This window comes from Pelophylax lessonae (assembly GCF_965119305.1).
Source record: "Pelophylax lessonae genome assembly, chromosome: 3".
NCBI lineage: Eukaryota > Metazoa > Chordata > Amphibia > Anura > Ranidae > Pelophylax > Pelophylax lessonae.
This window is the reverse complement of record NC_138770.1, coordinates 61,326,934-61,336,666: the sequence shown is the minus strand read 5'-3', so window position 1 is coordinate 61,336,666 and position 9,733 is coordinate 61,326,934. Positions and strand designations below refer to the sequence as shown.

Here is a 9,733-nt window from a genome sequence, read left to right as displayed (position 1 = left end):
GCTCTAACCCTATCCCTAGTTCTAACCCTAACCCTAGTTCTAACCCTAGCTCTAACCCTAACCCTAGTTCTAACCCTAGTTCTAACCCTAGCTCTAACCCTATCCCTAGTTCTAACCCTAACCCTAACCCTAGTTCCAACCCTAGCTCTAACACTATCCCTAGTTCTAACCCTAACCCTAGTTCTAACCCTAGCTCTAACCCTAACCCTAGTTCTAACCCTAACCCGAGTTCTAACCCTAGCTCTAACCCTATCCCTAGTTCTAACCCTAACCCTAGCTCTAACCCTATCCCTAGTTCTAACCCTAACCCTAGTTCTAACCCTAGTTCTAACCCTAGCTCTAACCCTAACCCTAGTTCTAACCCTAGTTCTAACCCTAGTTCTAACCCTAGCTCTAACCCTATCCCTAGTTCTAACCCTAACCCTAACCCTAGTTCTAACCCTAGCTCTAACACTATCCCTAATTCTAACCCTAACCCTAGCTCTAACCCTAACCCTAGTTCTAACCCTAACCCTAGTTCTAACCCTAGCTCTAACCCTATCCCTAGTTCTAACCCTAACCCTAGTTCTAACCCTAGCTCTAACCCTATCCCTAGTTCTAACCCTAACCCTAGTTCTAAACCTAACCCTAGTTCTAACCCTAGCTCTAACCCTAGTTCTAACCCTAGTTCTAACCCTAGCTCTAACCCTAGTTCTAACCCTAACCCTAGTTCTAACCCTAGCTCTAACCCTATCCCTAGTTCTAAGCCTAACCCTAGCTCTAACCCTAACCCTAGTTCTAACCCTAACCCTATCCCTAGTTCTAACCCTAACCCTAGCTCTAACCCTAGCTCTAACCCTATCCCTAGTTCTAACACTAGCTCTAACCCTATCCCTAGTTCTAACCCTAACCCTAGTTCTAAACCTAACCCTAGTTCTAACCCTAGCTCTAACCCTAACCCTAGTTCTAACCCTAGTTCTAACCCTAGCTCTAACCCTAGTTCTAACCCTAACCCTAGTTCTAACCCTAGCTCTAACCCTATCCCTAGTTCTAACCCTAACCCTAGCTCTAACCCTAACCCTAGTTCTAACCCTAACCCTATCCGTAGTTCTAACCCTAGCTCTAACCCTATCCCTAGTTCTAACCCTAACCCTAGTTCTAACCCTAACCCTAACCCTAGTTCTAACCCTAACCCTAGTTCTAACCCTAGCTCTAACCCTATCCCTAGTTCTAACCCTAACCCTAGCTCTAACCCTAACCCTAACCCTAGTTCTAACCCTAACCCTATCCGTAGTTCTAACCCTAGCTCTAACCCTAACCCTAGTTCTAACCCTAACCCTAGTTCTAACCCTAGCTCTAACCCTAACCCTAGTTCTAACCCTAGCTCTAACCCTATCCCTAGTTCTAACCCTAACCCTAGCTCTAACCCTAACCCTAGTTCTAACCCTAACCCTATCCGTAGTTCTAACCCTAACCCTAGCTCTAACCCTAACCCTAGTTCTAACCCTAACCCTATCCCTAGTTCTAACCCTAGCTCTAACCCTAGTTCTAACTCTCACCCTAGTTCTAACCCTAACCCTAGTTCAAACCATCACCCTAGCTCTTGCCCTAACCCTAGCTCTAACCCTGCAGTGTGCTTTGCTCCTCTTCATTTTGTATGGATGGAAATCGCACTACAAATTATTCAGACAAGAATCGCACCGCATTCCTGTTCATATTACATGTGATATTTTGCAGTGTGATTTTCGCCCCTTCATTTTGCATGGATACAAATCGCACTGCAAAGTATTCAGATAAGAAAAGCACTGTTCATATAACATGCAATATTTTGTAGTATTTGCAGTATACTATTTGCATCCATACCAAATAAAAGGGCGCAAATCGCACTGCAAAAAATCGCATGCAATTTTACCAGGAATATTTGGAGAGGAATCACACCACATTCCTGGAATAGCAATGCGGTGCGATTCTTGTCTAAATACTTTGCATTGCGATTTCTTTCCATACAAAATGAATAGTCACAAATCGCACTGAGAAGAATCATGCACTTTTAACAGGAATATGGTGCGATTCCTGCCCAAATACTTTGCAGTGCGATTTACATTCGTACAATTTGGGTGCAAAGTGCACTGCAAAGAATCGCATGCAATTTGAACAGCAGTGCATTGCGATTCTTGTCTGTATACTATTTGAATCCATATAAAATGAATGGGCGCAAATCGCACTGCAAAGAATCGCATGCAATTTTAACAGGAATGTGGTGCGATTCTTGTCAGAATACTTTGCGATTCGCATCCATACAAATAAATAGGCACAAATCGCACTGTAAAGAATCACATGCACTTTTCACAGGAATGCGGTGCGATTCCTGTCCAAATACTATTTGAATCCATACCAAATGAATGGGCGCAAATCGCACTGCAAAGAATTGCATGCAATTTGAACAGCAATGTAGTGCGATTCTTGTCTTTATACTATTTGCATCCATACAAAATGAAGAGGCGCAAATCGCACTGTAAAAAAATGGCATGACATTTGAACAGGATTGCGGTGCGATTCTTGCCTGAATACTTTGCTATGTGATTCGCATCCATACAAAATGAATCCGTACAAATCGCACTGCAAAGAATTGCATGCAATTTTAACAGGAATATGGTGCGATTCCTGTCCAAATACTTGGACAGGAATCACACTGCATTGCGGACGGGTATCGCACCATATTCCTTTTAAAATTTGCATGCGATTCTTTGCAGTGCGATTCATGCCCATGTAATTTTGGCGCAAATCGCAGTGTGAACAATCGCATGCAATTGGAATAGCAACGCAGTGCGATTCTTGTTTGAATACGTTGCAGTGCGATTTCCATGCATAAATGAATGGCCGTAAATCCCACTGCACAGAATCGCATGCACTTTTAACAGGAATTTGGTTTGATTCCCATCGAAATACCTTGCAGTGCGATTTGCATCCATACAATTTTGGCGCAAAGCGCACTGAAAAGAGTCGCATGCAATTTGAACAGCAATGTAGTGTGATTCCTGTCCATATACTATTTGCATCCATACAAAATGAATGGGCGCAAATCGCACTTTCAAAGAATCTCATGCACTTTTAACAGGAATGTGGTGCGATTCCTGTCCAAATACAGTGCGATTTGCATCCATACAATTTGGGCGCAAAGCGCACTGCATAGAATCGCATGCAATATGAACAGCAATGCGGTGCGATTCCTGTCTGTATACTATTTTCAGAAATACAAAATGAATGGGCGCAAATCGCACTGCAAGGAATCGCATGCACTTTTACCAGGAATGGGGTGCGATTCCTGTCCAAATACTTTGCATTGCGATTTGCATCCATACAATTTGGGCGCAAAGTGCATTGCAAAGAATCGCATGCATGCTTGTCTGAATACTTTGCTGTGTGATATGCAAAACAAATGGATGCAAATCGCACTGCATAGAATCGCATGTAATTTGAACATCGATGCAATGTGATTCTTGACTACATACTATTTGCATCCATACCAAATAAATGGGTTCAAACCGCACTGCATAGAATCGCATGCAATTTGAACAGCGATGCAGTGCGATTCTTGTCTACATACTATTTGCATCCATACCAAATAAATGGGTGCAAATCACACTGCAAAGAATCGCATGCAATTTTAACAGGCATGGCAGACAGGAATTGCACCATATTCCTGTTAATATTGCATGCGATTTTTGCAGTGCACTTTGCGCCCACACAATTTTGGCGCAAAGCAAACTGAATAGAATCGCATTGCAATTTGAACAGGAAAGTGGTGAGATTGCTGCTGGAATCGCATGCGGTTCCCTGCACTGCCCCTATGTGAGCCCAGGCTGAAGTCGCTATGACAACACTATTAGGCGGTCAGGAAGCGGTAAAAACGCGGCCCAAGCGCCTATTTTCAACGCCCCCTAAATATAGGAAAGAAAAGTAAAATATATTTGGGATAATCAGCGAGGAAATGAAGGTTTCCTCTCACTCACAGCGCCAATGATGAGAAGTCGCAGCGATAGGAATGAGGATATGCGATAATCGCAGTGTAATCACAGCTGATCCCGGACGATGGAGAGAAAAGGCTTTCTCAGTGACATCATCACCTTCCAATATACAGCGTGTTACTCGGCAAAGAATGACTTTCCCCGGAAGATGCTGGCCAATCAGTGAGCGGGGAGAGGCAGCCAATGGGAGAGCTTAGAAGTGATGTCATGGGGAGAGCCGGGTAGTGGTGCTGATGCTGAGTGCTGGTGGAGAGGGATTTAATTCAGGGAGTACAGCTGGTACAAGCACAGTCTCCTAGCAGACAAAGGTGAGAGCATCATGGGGAGCATTGCAAGACATTGCATGTATGGGGAGCAGACGTATATGTATGGGGGGCAAACACATGTATGGGGGACAGACACATGTATGGGGAGCAGACGTATATGTATGGGGGGCAGACACATGTATGGGGGCAGACCTATGTATGGGGGGCAGAAGCATTTATGGGGGGACAGACACATGTATGGGAGGGCAGATGTATGTATGGGGGGACAGACACATGTATGGGAGGGCAGATGCATGTATGGGGGGACAAACACATGTATGGGGGGGCAGATGCATGTATGGGGGGACAGACACATGTATGGGGGGGCAGACACATGTATGGTGAGCAGACATATGTATGGGGGGCAGATGCATGTATGGGAGGGCAGACACATGTATAGGGAGCAGACACATGTATGGGGGGCAGATGCATGTATGGGGGGGCAGACGTATGTATGGGGGGGCAGATGTATGTATGGGGGGGCAGACATATGTATGGGGGGGCAGACGTATGTATGGGAGGGCAGATGTATGTATGGGGGGGCAGACATATGTATGGGGGGGCAGACGTATGCATGGGGGGCAGACATATGTATGGGGGGGCAGATGTATGTATGGGGGGGCAGACATATGTATGGGGGTGGCAGACATATGTATTGGGGGGTAGACGTATATATGGGGGGCAGACGCATGTATGGGGGTGGCAGACATATGTATTGGGGGGCAGACGTATGTATGGGGTTGGCAGACACATGTATGGGGTTGGCAGACACATGTATGGGGGTGGCAGACTTATGTAGGGGGGGCAGACGCATGTATGGGGAGGCAGACACATGTATGGGGGAGCAGACACATGTATGGGGGGGCAGACACATGTATGGGGGGCAGACACATCTATAGGGGTGGCAGACATATTTATTGGGGGGCAGACGTATGTATGGGGGGGCAGACGCATGTATGGGGGGCAGACATATGTATTGGGGGGCAGACATATGTATTGGGGGGCAGACGTATGTATGGGGGGGCAGACATATGTATTGGGGGGCAGACATATGTATTGGGGGGCAGACGTATGTATGGGGGGGCAGACGCATGTATGGGGAGGCAGACACATGTATGGGGGGGGGCAGACACATGTATGGGGGGCAGACACATGTATAGGGGTGGCAGACATATGTATTGGGGGGCAGACATATGTATTGGGGGGCAGACGTATGTATGGGGGGGCAGACGCATGTATGGGGGTCAGACATATTTATTGGGGGGCAGACATATGTATGGGGGGGCAGACGCATGTATGGGGGGCAGACATACGTATTGGGGGGCAGACGCATGTATGGGGGGCAGACATATGTATTGGGGGGCAGACGTATGTATGGTGGGGCAGACGCACGTATGGGGGGCAGACATATGTATTGGGGGGCAGACGTATGTATTGGGGGCAGACGTATGTATGGGGGGGCAGACACATGTATGGGGGGCAGACATATGTATTGGGGGGCAGACGTATGTATGGTGGGGCAGACGCACGTATGGGGGGCAGACATATGTATTGGGGGGCAGACATATGTATTGGGGGCAGACGTATGTATGGGGGGGCAGACACATGTATGGGGGGCAGACATGGACAATTCCACTGGATTTTATATTTCACCTTTAACTTTATTTAGCAAATCTGCTTCATTGCTGACTTCTCGGAGGCTGGCTTGTGATGGAATGTTTGTGGCTGGGGAACGCTCTATTCAATCATTTGTTTTTGTATATTTTGTTGTTGTAAGATTTTATCTATATGGTGAACAGTGCATGTTACAGTCTGACCGGGTACCATCGACCTTAGATCTACTGACACTATGCAATGGAGGGACCTACCCAAACTTTCCAATCAGGCAGGCCCTTGAACCCACATACTTGTTGCTGGATCTAAAGGAGATTGAAATGTGTGTGGTGGGCATAAGCAGTGAGGAATAAGGGCACCATGTGAGTGGCATGCGGGTATGTGTGGGCACTGCTAGGTAGGGCTAGGTGTATCTTCATAGGATCATGTCAGTATGTGTGGGCACTGCTAGGTAGGGCTAGGTGTATCTTCATAGGATCATGCCGGCATGTGTGGGCACTGCTAGGTAGGGCTAGGTGTATCTTCATAGGATCATGCTGGCATGTGTGGGCACTGCTAGGTAGGTTTGGGTGTATCTTTGTGTGTATCGTAATGAGCCTCCTCTGTGGATGGCATGAGATCATGCCAGTATGTGTGGACACTGATAGGTAGGGTTGGGTGTATCTTCTTATGTAATGTAATGACCCTCCCCCTGTCTGTGAATGGTATGGGACCATGTCGGTATTTGTGGGCACTGCTAGGTAGGGTTGGGTGTATCTTCATTCAATGATGCGGGTATGTGTGGACATTGTGAGGTAGGGCCAGGTGTATCTTCATGTGTATTGTAATGACCCGCCCCACCCCCCTCCCTTTTTAATGGAATGGGATCAAGACGGTATGTGTGGGCACTGCTAGGTAGGGTTGGGTGTAGCTTTGTGTCTTTCATAATGAGTCTCCTCTGTGAATGGCATGAGATCATGCCAGTATTTATGGGCACTGCTAGGTAGGGTTGGGTGTATCTTTGTGTGTATTGTAATGACCCCCCCCCCCATGTGAATGGCATGGGATCATGCCACTATATATGGGCACTGTTAGGTAGGGTTGGGTGTATCTTTGTATGTATTGTAATGAGCCTCCTCTGTGAATGGCATGGGATCATGCCAGTATGTGTGGGCACTGCTAGGCAGGGTTGGGTGTATCTTTGTGTGTATTGTAATGAGCCTCCTCTGTGAATGGCATGGGATCATGCCGACATGTGTGGGCACTGACAGGTAGGGTTGGGTGTATCTTTGTATGTATTGTAATGACCCCCCCCATGAATGGCATGTGATCATGCCGGCATGTGTGGGCACTGCTAGATAGGGTTATATGTATCTTTGTGTGTATTGGTCTGCTAGTCATAAAACCTGGCATCATGCAGTAGTTAATGGCCTCCTGGAATAAAACCTGCCACCCAACTGAAAAAGTGGCATTCATATAGCTCTGTGAATTTACTCCTAGGTAGGGCTAGGTGTGTCTTGCTTTGTCTTGGTCTGCTGGTCACCAAACTTGGCTTTGTCCAAGTAGATAATGGCCTATTGGACCAAAACCAGCCACCCAACTGAAAAGGTTAACTTCATACAGTTCTATATATTTGCCACCAAGGTATGGGTTGCTGTATCTTCATGCGTATTGGTCTACTGGTCACAAAACTGGGCTTTGGCCATGCAACTGATGGCATTCTGGACTAAAACCAGCCACCCAACTGGAAAGGTTAACTCCATACAGTTCTGTATATTTCTCACCAAGGTAGGGCTATGTGTAGCTTCATATGTAATGGTCTGCTGGTCACCAAACTTGGCTTTGGCCAAGCAACTTATGGTATCATGGACTACAACCAGCCACCCAACTGAAAGGGTACATTTATACAGTTCTGTGTACTTAGCCCTAGGTAGGGCTAGGTATTTGCAGGCACTCCTAGGTAGGGTTGGGTATATCTTCATGTGTCTTGGTCTGGTGGTCACAAAACTTGGCTTTGGCCATGCAGTTGATGACCTCCTGGACTAAAACCAGCCACCCAACTGGTCCATACAGTTCTGTATATTTCTCACTAACGGAGGGCTATGTGTAGCTTCATATGTAATGGTCTGCTGGTCACCAAACTTGGCTTTGGCCAAGCAACCTATGGTGTCATGGACAACAACCAGCCACCCAACTGAAAGGGGTACATTTATACAGTTCTTAGCCCTAGGTAGGGCTAGGTATTTGCAGGCACTCCTAGGTAGGGTTGGGTATATCTTCATGTGTGTTGGTCTGGTGGTCACAAAACTTGGCTTTGGCCAAGCAGTTGATGACCTCCTGGACTAAAACCAGCCACCCAACTGAAATGATTAAATTCATATGGTTCTGTGTATTTAGCCCTAGAATGGTATGGGGTCAAGCAGGTATGTGAAGACACTGCTAAGTAGGGTTAGGTGTATCTTCATGTGTACTGGTCTGCTGGTCACCAAGCTTGGCTTTGGCCAACCAACTGATGGCCTCCTGGACTAAAACCAGCCACCCAGCTGAAAAGGTTACATTCATACAGCTCTGTGAATTTACAACTAGGTAGGGATAGGTATATCCTTCTGTGTATTGTAACGACCCCCCTCTGTGAATGGCATGGGATCAAGCTGTTATGTGCAGGCACTGCTAGTTAGGGTTAGGTGTATCTTTGGGTGTATTGGACTGCTTGTCACCAAACTGGGCTTTGGCCAAGCAGCCAAGTGCATCTTGGACTAAAGCCGGCCACCCAACTATAAGGGTTGATTTCATACAGTTCTGTATATTTACCACCTAGGTAGGGCTAGATGTATTGGTCTGGTGGTAACCAAACTTGGCTTTGGCCAAGCATCTGATGGCCTTCTGGACTAAAACTGCCACTCAACTGGAGGTCATCATGTGTGGGCACTGCTAGATAGGGTTATATGTATCTTTGTGTGTATTGGTCTGCTAGTCATAAAACCATAATCATACAGTAGTTAATGGCCTCCTGGACTATGGCCAAGGAGGCCATTAACTGGGCTTTGGCCAAGCAGCTGATTGCATCTTGGACTAAAGCCGGCCACCCAACTATAAGGGTTGACTTCATACAGTTCTGTACATTTACCACCTAGGTAGGGCTAGATGTATCTTTGTTTGTATTGGTCTGGTGGTAACCAAACTTGGCTTTGGCCAAGCATCTGATGGCCTTCTGAACTAAAACTGCCACTCAACTGGAGGGGTTAAATTCATACAGTTCTGTGTATTTGGCCATAGATAGGGTTTAGGTATATCCTGCTGTGTATGAGCATTATTGGGGGTCCACTTTATTGTTTTGCTGGAGGGCATGATGCCAGGTTGATGTAATGCTATGTAGTCAGAAACAGCCAATGGGTCAAAAATGTGCGGCTTAAACCGGCCAAAAAAACGCCACGTGGTTTAGCGCTGTCGTTACAAGATTAATGTCTATTCAGCTGAGAGCAGTGGCCAGTCAGAATACGGGTTGCCCATTTTCATTGACTGCTTTTGACAAGATCATATTAGGTGATCTACGGCTAAAACAGCCTTCAGATGACTACATCTTGAAGAACCACAGGTACCAGCATGTCATATGATATAGATGTAGAATGTTTGGCTTGCCAGGGCCACAGGGGACATGTTCCCCAATGTATGACCTCAGCCTCTTAGGAATTTTTCGTCTTCGTTAATTCAGCTGGAGTATGATGTCACCGGTATCTGGCAGGGTAACACCCTGCTCTGTTAAACCCATGCAAGTCGAGGTTTTCAAGTTCTCTACAATGGATCACTCCCTTGGCTGGGTGCAAACCA

General features: G+C 46.6%; 1 protein-coding gene across 2 annotated transcripts in view; it reads left to right on the top strand.

Annotated features, from left to right (window-relative positions):
• Positions 1 to 4,207: 4,207 nt before the first annotated feature.
• Positions 4,208 to 9,733, top strand: part of STMN4 (stathmin 4) — a 36,073-nt gene continuing 30,547 nt past the window's right edge. Inside the window, exon 1 of one of the 2 annotated variants that reach the window (XM_082252435.1) lies at positions 4,208 to 4,315. The gene's annotated coding sequence lies outside the window, so the exon portion shown is untranslated. The remainder of the gene's footprint in view (positions 4,316 to 9,733) is intronic. The other variant, XM_082252434.1, reaches the window with a different exon arrangement.